This window comes from Nicotiana tomentosiformis, chromosome 2 (assembly GCF_000390325.3).
Source record: "Nicotiana tomentosiformis chromosome 2, ASM39032v3, whole genome shotgun sequence".
NCBI classification, from domain to species: domain Eukaryota; kingdom Viridiplantae; phylum Streptophyta; class Magnoliopsida; order Solanales; family Solanaceae; genus Nicotiana; species Nicotiana tomentosiformis.
This window is the reverse complement of record NC_090813.1, coordinates 107,627,746-107,640,611: the sequence shown is the minus strand read 5'-3', so window position 1 is coordinate 107,640,611 and position 12,866 is coordinate 107,627,746.

The following is a 12,866-nucleotide window of genomic DNA, read 5'->3' as shown; positions in this document are numbered from 1 at the left end:
ATTACCATTCCTTTATGAATCAAGTACCCTCATACAAGAATAGAGAGTAGTTCTACAAACAATAAAGTTTAAGAACAATTAGGAACTCAAGATATGAAGAATTCGCTCACTCTCAGAACAACATTCATGTGCAACAAAAGATGTACCATAAGCTTGCTCGTAGTGTACTACTCTACTAATTGAGCTTATTCAGTCAAGGATCAAGTAGGACTTTAATTGGTTGCAATGTACGCTGCGGGACGGGTATGATATATTTGGATATATTGACTACATCTCCCTAAGCACTTTAATACATACAATTGACCGTTCAAAACCCCATACTTAGGTCAAACTATAACTCCACCTTCACATCAATATACATTAACTCCTTACTTCTTTAAGCACAATTACATCAAGTAAGCACTATCAAGGAATATTTTTCACAATCATACACTTATTTTTTTCTTTCTTTTTCAATTCAAGTGGCTCTTTCTTTTTCAAAATAGTGCACCTTTCCCGTTAGTTTAATAGTTCTACTCAAAAGCCAAACCAACCACCCCACACTTCAACTTTTATAAAGTTCATACAATTTCAAGTGCTCACGAGAGGTAAATGGTTCAAATAGATGGTCAATTCAAACAAATGGATAAGGCTTTAATGTGGTTGCAAAAAAAAAAGATTATAGGCTCAAAGGGGGTTAACTAAGATACATAACAATTTGGTAGGTAAACACATATATCTGGCTCAACAAAGAAACGCCTATATCACTTTCAAGACTGAATAAAACTACTATTTCGCTTTGCAAACACACGAGGCAAGTTCTAAACATCAAATGCAATGCACAAAATACACGAAACCTCACACATACATGGCACATAACTCACTCAGAATCGGACTCATCAAGACACTCTAATCAAAGTAGTTAAACAAAATTAAGATCGTACAATTTAAGGTGCTTATACAAGAGTCAAAAACTGAGCCTAAGCATCACAACTAAAGCACTTATTATTCTCAAGGCATAATGAAGTCAAGAGATATTTCTTTCATTTAAAATCACAGCACAAGATTTCCTACTCCTAAATAAAATTAATTATACACCCAGTTCAAACAAAACCCTTGAAAAAGAACTGCGGCACAAAGAAAAACCAGGGAGAATTTATTATACTACCTAAAAAGGATATATATATATATATATATTCGACTTTAAAATTTTCAATCAAAAGCAAAGAAAACACACAAAAAAAAACAAAAACAAACATTTATTTACATATTTACATCCCCACCCCACACTTTAAATTGTGGCATGTTCCCATGACATACAAATAAAAAAGCAAGAGGTAAAGAAAACTTTCCTGAACTTTTTTCGTATCCGAGAACTTGTGAACTCCACCCCTAATTCTGAATGCATTTTTCGATTTTGCTCCTCGAGCTTCTTTATGGAGCTCATCAGGCCAATGTCCTTTAGGGATATTTGAAAGACCCACTATTTTCTTTCTTTCTTGGCCTCATTTTGAGCGGTGGATTGTTCTTGTATGATTATCCTCAACTTGTTTCTGCATTCATTCACAAGATCAATCCGTGCATATTCCTGTAAATCCCCAAAAACAAAATCCACATGATGAAGGTTAAAATAAAAAAAAATGAAGAAGAAAGGTCATTTGAGTATTCTTCTGGTATGTCTAAGACCATTTGTTCCTCATTCTCTTCTATTAAAAATTGTAAATATGGATTGGAGGAAGGGGATTTGAACTCTTCTTTTATTGATGCACAATTAACCAAAGCCTCATCTTCAATCATCTCAGTTGAGACATAGTCCTCTTGCAGATTGAAAAACTCTCTATGTAGATGTTCATCATTTCGGGTAGGCTCATTCTCACAGGGTATCTCCTCCATGTATTCACCATCACAATACAATGACCTTTCTGAAAGTGTACTTATTAGCTGATCCACTTGCATTGTCAGGTTGTTAGAGGCTTCAACATCATGTGTGAACCTCTCTTCCTTTAACCTCTCATCCACCTTATTAATGAACTTATACATAAGCTCTTCTAAACTAACATTCTCCTCTTGAGGTGGGTATCTCACTTCACTTGCATTCCAGTCATAATAAGGGTTTTCATCCCAATCAGAGTCAGAATTGTACCCATATGAATCCTCATACCTGTACGGACTAGAGACAAAGTAACAGTGTTCAAAAGATGAACCATAGAAAGAATACCTACTTGCTTGAAAATCAACCTATAGATAATTTCCACCGCATTTAAAACACGTAGCACACTGCTGATAATATTCAGCCGCTAACTCTTCAACCATTTTCTCAGGCTGGTTGTACTCCATCTTCACATCATTTAGAGTTCAATCTCAAGAATATGCTCTTCAAGGTTTCTTCAACAAAAGAAATCTTGAAGAGAAGTTAAACAAACAAAACTAAAAATAAAAGAAAAAATTAAAAGCTAATTCCTGAATTAGCACTACAAACCACTTCAAACACCATTGATTGCAAATCCTCAGCAAAGGTGCCAAAATTTAACGAGCGCAAAACACACACTTAAATTGTGCTCGCTAGTCAAAGATAGTATAGTATAATTATCGTCTCCACGGGGATTGGATTTAAATAGTATTCTCGTAGTTCGTAGCTCGATTGCTATCTAGGAGGATCAACAATGCAGATTTATACAATTAATAATTGAAACTAAATAAGAACCTAAACTATTGACTAATGACAATCTCAACAAAGGTAAGAAAGGAAGTTATCAATGGGAGAAAACATGGGTTGATAGGATAGGTGCAAGATATTTGTTCGGGATCTAACTCTAGATAATTCACTTCTAATGTTCAAGTGAGTCTCTCGAATTCACTTAATTATCAGTACAAATATTTAGTAAAAACTCCTCTCTCGATTAAGTTTAATCTCACAATATGAACCAATTTAAGCTCGGTGAAGATATGCAAGAATTCGTAATGGATTGGTCTTTAGGAGAACCTCTTTCGATTATCCTCCTAACTAGGTTTAATCAAGGATTCAACTAGCCTCTTTCGATTACTTAGATGAATATATGAACTCAACCAACAACATAGTGCAAATATATCACAAGTTATGCCTCTTTCGATTATATGAACAAGTGAACATAGATGCAACAATTAAATCTTCCAAAAATGATTCAAATACATAAACATAGAGTTATAATCCACAAACAACTATCAATATACTAAATCCATCAAAACCCAAATGGTTCTACTCCATAGACATGGATGAGTTCTTCACAAATGAAATAAAAATAGAGAAAAATATAAATACCATCCAAACCCGGATTTGAGTGAGGAAGGAAGGATGAAATCCTTGTACTCTTGCTTCTCCTTCTTTTCCTAAGCTTCCCTAGGTCTAAGGTATGTCAAAAGTGTGTCAAAAATGGTATTTTGGGGTATTTAATTCGCCCACAAAACAAATCCCGGACGAAACTACCCTTTCTTAGCAAAATAGGGCTTTTCCCGGATAGGACATGCATGACCGCGCACCTGGTTGTGCACTTTGCACACCATTCTGCCCCAAGTGCGCGCCCAGTGCGCGATCGCGCAATTGGTCGCGAAACTGAGTTGTATAAGTTAGGAATTAAGGAAAGTGTAAAACATGAAAGTTGTAGCCCTTTTAAATATATTTCCAACAATATATTGTGGATCCCAAATGGAGTTCTGAGTGAAAAGTTATGTGCATTTTACTAGATACTGCGCAATATACCTACTCGATTCTTCGTTTCATTCCACTATCATCCGTTGATCCCCGAACTCGATCCCGACTTAATCCTTGGGATTTTACTCAGACTTCAAAGCTCTAAAATAGCATGAATTCATGCCACAATATCTACATAGCTCAGAATCACTCCTACAGGGCATAAAACACACAATAAGTGCAAAACACGCCTAATTAAAGCTCAACATAAGTAAAGTGCAGTGAATTAGAGTGCAATAAGCGACTAAAACACTAGATTATAGCCTACTATCAATGGACTAGAGACAAAGTGAGAGTGTTCTAAAGATGAACCATAGGAAAAATACCTACCTGCTTGACAATCAACCCATAGATGATTTCCACCGCATTTATAACACGTAGCACACCGCTGATAATATTCAGCTGCTAACTCTTCAACCGTTTTCTTAGGCTGGTTGTACTCCATCTTCACATCATTTAGAGTTCAATAACAAGAATATGCTCTTGAAGATTTCTTCAACAACAAAAAAAAACTTGAAGAGAAGTTAACCAAATAAACTAAAAATAAAAGAAAAACATTTAAAAGTTAATTCCTGAATTAGCACTACAAACTATATCAAACACTATTGATTGCTAATCCTCAGCAACAGTGCCAAAATTTGACGAGTGCAAAACACATACTCAAATTGTGCTCGCTAGTCAAAGATAGTATAGTATAATTATCGTCTTCACAGGGATTGGATTTAAACAGTATTCTCGTACTTCGTAGCTCGATTGCTATCCAGGAGGATCGATAATAGAGATTTATACAATTAAGAATTGAAATTAAATAAGAACCTAAACTATTGACTAATGACAATCTCAATAAAGGTAAGCAAGGAAGTTATCAATGGGAGAAACTATGGGCTGATAGGATAAGTGTAAGATAATTGTTCGGGATCTAACTCTAGATAATTCACTTCTAATATTCAAGTGAGTCTCTCGAATTCACTTAATTATCAGTACAAATATTTAGTAGAAACTCCTCTCTCGATTAAGTTTCAACCTCACAATATGAACCAATTTAAGGTCGTTGAAGATATGCAAGAATTCTTAATGGATTGGTCTTTAGGAAAACCCCTTTCGATTATCCTCCTAAATAGGTTTAATCAAGGATTCAACTAGCCTCTTTTGATTACTTAGAAGAATCTATAAACTCAACCAATAATATAGTGTAAATATATCACAAGTTATGCCTCTTTCGATTACAAGAACAAGTGAACATAGATGCAATAATTAAATCTTCTCGAAACGATTCAAATACATAAACATAGAGCTATAATCCACAAACAACCATCAATACACTAAATCCATCAAAACCCAAATGGTTCTACTCCATAGACATGGAGAAGTTCTTCACAAATGAAATAAAAGTAGAGGAAAACATAAATACAATCCAAACCCGAATTTGAGTGAGGAGGAAAGGATGAAATCCTTGTGCTCTTTCTTGTCCCTCTTCTTCTTAGCTACCCTAGGTCTAAGGTATGTCAAAAGTCCAGAAAATGGTGTCTTTCCCATGTATTTAACTATCCCCCAAATAAACCCGGACGAAAATACCCTTTTTAGCGGAATTGGGAACATACTCTAAGAATTTTGCACTACCGCGCCGCATGCCGCGCCGCACCATGCGGCGCGCTTGTGGAGAATTCCAGAACATTTGCAAAATCACTTTCTGGGCACATTTTGCACAATCGTGTCGCACCTCGCGCCGCCCCATGTGCCGTGGTAGTTGGTAATTTGGGAAAATGTAAAGCACTAAAGTTGTAGACCTTTTAAATAGCTTTCCAACGATATATTGTGGAGCCAAAATGAATTTATGAGCGAAAAGTTATGTGCATTTTACTGTAGAATGCGCAGTATGCCTGCTCGATTCTTTATTTCGTTCTTAAAGTGCACTATCATCCGTTAATCCCTGAACATGATCCCAACTTAATCCTTGGGCTTTTACTCAGACTTCAAAGATCCAGAATTGCTTGAATTCATTTCATAATATCTAAATAACTCGGAATCACTCCTACACGATATAAAATACACAATAAGTGTAAAACACTACTAATTAAAGCCCAACATGAGTAAAGTGCAGTAAATTAGAGTGCAATAAGCGACTAAAATACGGAATTATAACCTACCATCAATGTCCGGGTTCTCTATGCCCCCGTGGGGGTTTCCAATTATCTTCGGTGCCTGGTGACCGAAGAGGATAGAGCCAAGATGGACGAGGTGGAAGCGCCCTGCCTGTTCAACGAAGCACAACAAACGTTAAATCGGGTAACTTCGAATGCCTCTTGTCGACCTTTATTATGCACTTAAATTAAGTCGCAAACAATCTTAACTCTTTTCTTCATGCTTGTAGGCCTCGGTGCTTCATCACGAGACTTTTATCCGATATCGGGAAGAGTTAAACCAACACGAGGCCGAGACTCGAGGGCTCACCGAGAAGAGGGATTCTTACAAACTTCTCAGTAAGAAACTCCAAGCTGAGTTAGAGGCAGTCCGAAAGGAACATGCCGACCTGGTCAAGCAAGTAAGAAGAGTATTTGAAGTTAGTGATTATAAGTCAGATACGGTCCGAACCAGCAGGATCAAAAGAAACTTGATCAGATCGAGCAGCTCTAGGCGGAGGTGGATGCGGTAAAGGACGAGGCCGAAGAATGGAAATGAAATATGGACTGCTTGGCCACGGAAAAGGAGACTGCCCGGGCACAATTGACTTTAGTTGAGGTTCAGCTTCGGGCTGCAAAAGAAAAGGCCTTGGTGCAGGCCAAAAAGGTCGAGAGGCTCCAGTCTCAGTTGAGTTTGGCTGTCTCCGATAAAGAAAATCTGGCGAAGGAGCTTGAGGCGTCCAAGTCAGAGGTCGTTGTGGTCAAAGCCGAAGTTGATGAAAGGGTGGCCTAGCATAAGGCCGATGCCTAGGCGGCTTAGGACCTTGTAAAAAATATGGTCGAGCATATAAAGTGGCAATCCCAAAGAGAGGCTCTCGATGAAGTTCACGCTCAGGGTTTTGATTTATCAGCTGAGATCAAGGATGCCAAGGTACTCGAAGCCGCGGCTAGGAAGCTGGCCTATATCGAGGAGGAAGATTCCAAAGAGTATGAAGACTCGGGTGAGTCCGGGGGCGACGGAGACCCCGAAGGTGATGATGCAGCCCCCGACGAAGACTAGGCCACTTAGGATCTTTTTAGATGTTTTTGTCTTCTGCTTTTTGTTGAGGTTGTTCGGCCTTTGTAAAAATTTGTATCAAGGCTATTTTGCCCTTGTAAAAATAATTTTTGACATGTATATATAAGGCTTTTTTCCCTTTCACAGCTTTTGAATTTTCCCTTTGCTTTGTTATTTGTATTCGCAAAGGTCGAAATGCCTTAGCATGAAATAGGTAGGTTATGTTCGAAGGTTCGAACAAACCTTGCCTTTAACATTATTTTATTTTAAGGAATCGTGGGGATTCGATATTACTGGAAACTTTTTTCCAAAGTAGTTTTGATTATAGTTTACCGAGGGTAGCCTTTAGAACCGGTTATGGAATTTTTTTGAAGGCCTCATTTTTGTTACGGGTCTCGGACGTCTCCGAGCCATGTTAATATGGCCGTAGCCTTTTTAGTTTAGGTGTCTCCCAGTGGGCTTGCTATCCCGAGTTATCTGGGATTACCTAAGATAACAGTCCCCGAATAGGGGTGGCCGTGGCCTTTAAAATTCGGGCATTGCCTAATAGGTCTTATGCCCCCGAGGTCTAATAACTCGGATTGTCCGAGTTAGTTTTCGGACGGCAGTCCCCGAGTGAGAATGATTGTTCGAACTCGGATTAAGGTGGCCCTTGGGCTCGATACCTTTAGGGGATCGTATGTAAGAGATTTCTGGAGAAATGCAAGAAACAATTTAAAGGACAAGATGTTTGTGCACAAGGAAAAGACTTCTTTTTATTCTTGTGCATAATAGTTATACATGTATACATGCTTTGTCTAGGGTTTGAGTAGTCTATGTGGGCATGATTCATTTGAGCGTTTGGCCCTTACAATAAATCCTATCGATTGAGACCCTTCAATCATGAAGTCTCTTTCCTTGCTAAAGTCGATATCTGAGGGTAATGCCCCTCAGTGTTCGAGGCTGATTGAAGAGAGGCCTCGAATGCTGTTGTGATCATCGTCACCGGTTCATAACCGGCCTTCGATTCTAAGTTAGCACGATTTACTTGTTGCCTCATTAAAAACCTTGCCAGAAAACCCATTTGGGACAAAATCGATTCAAGGGGAAAAGCGTGCAACGCGTGCTTTCAGACCTAAAATCTCGTATTGTCCCTTGTTGGTTACCTACAAGCGTTAGTTTAAAATGTAAATAAAAAAAATGAACGGGGTCGTACCTTAGCAGTAATATCGCTTCAGGTGAGTTATATTCCAGTTGTTCGTCAGTTGCTTACCGTTTATTGTTCCGAATTTATAGGATCCCTTTTCGGTGATCTCAATAATTTGGTACGGCCCTTCCCAGCTCGACCCCAATTTCCCTTCGTTCGGGTTCTGGGTGCTCAGTGTGACCTTCCTTAGAACCAAGTCCCCGGTACTGAAGTGTCGAAGGTTGGCCCTATAATTGTAATACCTTTCGATCCACTATTTTTGAGCGGCCTACCGGACAAGGGCATCTTCGCGCCTTTCATCTAATAGCTCCAGGCTCTTACTCATGGCCTCATCGTTCGATTCCTTTGCTGTATATCGGAATCTGATACTTGGTTCTCCAACTTCGACCAATATCAGAGATTCGATACCATAAACCAAAGAAAATGGGGTGGCCCCACTTCATGAACAGCCACAGTGACAAAATCGAATGCAGCAGCTCCCCGGGTTGATGGATCATCAGAGCATGTCTTTGGCATCCATCACATTTTCGAACGAAATCCTTTGCATCTTTTTCCATGTTGATCCAGTAGTAACCGGATCTGATTATTTTTCGAACCATCGATTCAGCGCCTGAATGATTTCCACAAGTACCTTCGTAGATTTCTCTCAAAACATACTCGGTATCCCCTAGCTCTAGACATATTGCAAGTGGGCCATCGAATGTTTTTCTGAACAAGGTTTCGTCTTCTGACAGGCTAAACCGGGCTGCCTTTGTACGCAGGGCCCTCGATTATTTTGGATCCGAGGGCAGTTTTCCGGTCCTAAGAAATTCTACATATTTATTCCTCCAATCCCAAGTTAGGTTCTCTGAGTTGATCTCGGCATGGCATTCTTCCACCACCGATTAGGTTCTCTGAGTTGATCTCGGCATGGCATTCTTCCACCACCGATCTCATAAGTTGTACGACTACCCCCGAATTGAACTCGTCATCTTCGACCGATGACCCTAAGTTAGCGAGGGCATCGGCCTCACTGTTTTGATCCCGAGGTATGTGTTGCAAAGTCCATTCTTTGAACCGATGTAATGTCACCTGCAACTTGTCTAAGTATCTTTGCATTTGTTCTTCTCTGACCTCGAATGCTCCATTAACTTGGTTTACCACATGGAGGGAATCACACTTGGCTTTGATCACTTCTGCCCCCAATATTTTGGCTAGTTCAACGCCTGCAATCATGGCCTCATATTCGGCCTCGTTGTTAGTTAATTTCGCAGTCTTAATAGATTGTCTAACTATATTGCATGTTGGTGGCTTCAATACGATGCCAAGTCCAGACCCTTTCGCATTTGATACGCCATCTATAAAGAGGGTTCAGATTCCCAAGGAAGTCCCAGAGTTAATTAATAACTCTCTTTCGACCTCGGGTATTGGGGCTGGCATAAAGTCGGCTACAAAGTCTGCTAAAATTTGAGACTTAATGGCGGTTCGGGGTCGGTACTCAATATCGTACCCGCTTATTTCCACGGCCCACTTGGCCAACCGGCCCGAGAGCTCGGGCTTATGCTTAATGTTCCTCAATGGGTAAATAGTTACGACACATATGGGGTGACACTGAAAGTATGGTTTTAGTTTCCTAGAGGCGCTTAGCAAAGCGAGTGCCAGTTTTTCGAGGTGAGGGTACTTAGTTTCGGCCTCACCTAGGGTCCTGCTAACCAGTGTTTTAAAAGGCGTGGGCGTAAGGCGAGGCATTTTACATATGCCTCAGCGGGGCGTAAGCCCCATAGGTATTCAATTTTTAATATTTTATAAAATAATATAGTGATAGTAAATATTTATAAATAGGTAAAATTGCATAAAAATTATATATGTGTGTGTGTGTGCGCGCGCGCGCGCGCTCCATCCCCCCACAAAAAACTAATCAAAATAATCTATTATACGTTACTTACAAACACAAGTAATTTGAGTCTAAAAGAATAAAGTTTTCTATATGGAGAAACAAAAAGGATGATTAACCCCCAATTTGAACTTTGAATTTGCTGTTATGAAGGAGAATGTAGTTCTCTTTGTATTTGTAAAAAAAATTAAATATTCATTGCTTTTTGGAGATTTTAGTAGACTAGCGGATAAGATAAAAAATTGGAAAAGATCATGAATTAGGGCTTAAATCAATAAAAAAAGGTTTTGACTTTTAAATTTAATACTTTTGAGTAATTACCAAACTGACTTTTGAGAATTTGGGTATAATATGAAGGACTTATTCAACAAATTTTGTTTTAATTTGAAAAGTCTCTAGGGCTTACCCCTCACTAAAGAAAAGCGCCTCGAACGCCCGGGTGTATGCCCCAAATTGTTGGGCGTACACCTCTTGAGACTTTCGTCCCACACCATCGTCCCGGGGCATTTTTGGTACGCCTCGCCCCGGTGCTGCTAACATAGTAAATTGGAAATTGCGTACCTCGCTCTTCCCGGACTAGGACTCCACTTACCCCTATCTCTAAAGCCGCCAAGTACAAGTACAATTGTTCGTCCGCCTTCGGTGTGTGAAGCAACGGCGGGCTCGATAAGTACCGTTTGAGTTCCTCCAAAGCTCGTTGACATTCCGGGGTCCATGAGAAGTTATTCTTCTTCTTCAATAGTACAAAGAATCGGTGGCTCTTATCGGACGACCTCGAAATGAATCGCCCCAGGGCGGCTATGCACTCGGTTAACCTTTGCACGGCCTTCACATTGTCCACAATCGTAATGTCTTCGATGGCTTTGATTTTGTCGGGGTTGATCTCGATTCGTTGGTTGGATACCATGAACCCGAGGAATTTACCTAATCCAACTCCAAACACACATTTCTGCGGGTTCAGCTTCATATTGTATTTCTTCAATATGCTGAAGGTTTCCTGTAAATGTTTTAAATGGTCCTCTACTCGCAGGGAGTTAACCAACATGTCGTCAATGTAAACCTCTATTGATTTTCCTATTTTTTCCTCGAACATCCTATTTACTAGGCGTTGGTAAGTGGCATCGGCGTTCTTTAAACCGAACGGCACCACGTTATAGCAGTATGTGCCATATTTAGTGATGAAGGAAGTTTTTTCCTGATCACCCGGGTCTATCTGTATTTGGTTGTACCCGGAATAGGCGTCAAAAAAACTGAGGATCTCGTGGCCGGTCGTGGCCTTATTCAAATCTTTGTAATCTACACACATTCTTAGTCATTCTCTTTTTTTAGGGACTACCACTACGTTCGCTAACCAATCTGGGTATTTAACCTCCCGAATGGACCCTATTTTAAGGAGTTTAGATACCTCGTCCTTGATGAAAGCATGTTTGATCTCAGATTGGGGCTCCTCTTCTGTTTGACCAGGTGGAACTTTGGGTCCAGGCTTAGCTTGTGAGTGGTTATCTCTGACGGGATCCCTGTCATGTCAAAGTGGGACCAAGCGAAATAATTTTCGTTAGTTATAAGAAATTGAATGAGTCTTTTCCTGAGCTCAAAGCTTAACCCCGTGCCCAGGTATACCTTTCGATCGGGCAAGCGTTCTCTCAGTACGACTTGTTCCAGCTCCTCGACCGTCGATTTAGTAGTATTGGAATCATCGGGCGCTATAAAAGATCTCGGAAACCCGTAATCATCATCCTCACCTTCATTTTGTCCGTCCGAATCTGCTGAGGATGGTATCAGTGATTGCTATATGGCCTCGTTTTTGACCATCTGGTTCGGATCTTTCGATGTTGTAGATGCCGGTATCACCTCCTCGACCGCAAATATTTCCTTGGCGGTCGGTTGTTCACCGTAGACTGTTTTGAATCCGCTAGGTGTTGGGAATTTCAGTGCCTGGTGCAGTATCGAGGGGACCGCCCTCATGTTGTGGATCCATAGCCTCCCGAATAAAGCATTGTACCTTATGTCTCCTTCGATCACATAAAATTTTGTTTCCTGGATGGTCCCGGCGGTGTTTACTGGTAACGTTATCTCGCCCTTAGTGGTTTCACATGCCATGTTGAATCCGCTTAAAACTCATACTGCAGGTATGATTTGGTCTTGTAGACTGAGCTGCTCCACGACCCTAGATCGAATGATGTTAGCCGAGCTACCTGGATCAATTAGCACATGTTTTACTCGAATTTTATTTACGAGTACAGATATTACCAGTGCATTATTGTGAGGTTGTACAATCCCTTTCGCATCCTCGTCGTTGAAAGATAAAGTTCCTTCCGGTAAGTAGTCTCGAGTTCGTTTCTCCCTAATGATGGATACTTTGGTGCGTTTCAACATCGGCCCCTGTGGAATATCGACCCCACCGATGATCATGTTAATGACGTGTTGAGGTACTTCTTGTTCCATCTGTTTATTAGAGTCCATGTTCCTGAAATGATTCTTGGCTCGATCGCTCAAGAATTCTCGAAGATGCCCATTGTTGAATAGTCAGGCTACTTCTTTTCTCAGCTGTCGACAATCTTCTGTTATGTGACCGTGAGTTCCATGATATTTGCATATCTGGTTAGGATCCCTTTGGGTTGGATCGGATTGTAAAGGTCGAGGCTATTTGGTATCTTTGATGCGCTCGATAGTTGATACAATGGTGCCAACATCGATATTAAATTTAAAATCCGAAAGCCTCAGCGCTTCTCTAGGCCCGATGGACCTATCGAAACTATTTCTGGTCATGAGTCCCCGATTGCTCTGACCTCGATCATTTCACCTTTCGTTTCCCATGAAGTCCCTCCCGGAGCCACTTCTTATCCGATCTCCATTATATAGTTGATACTGATCCCTGTTTGGTCTCGGTTCACGATCGATGTCTCTCTTGAGTCTGTCGAGGG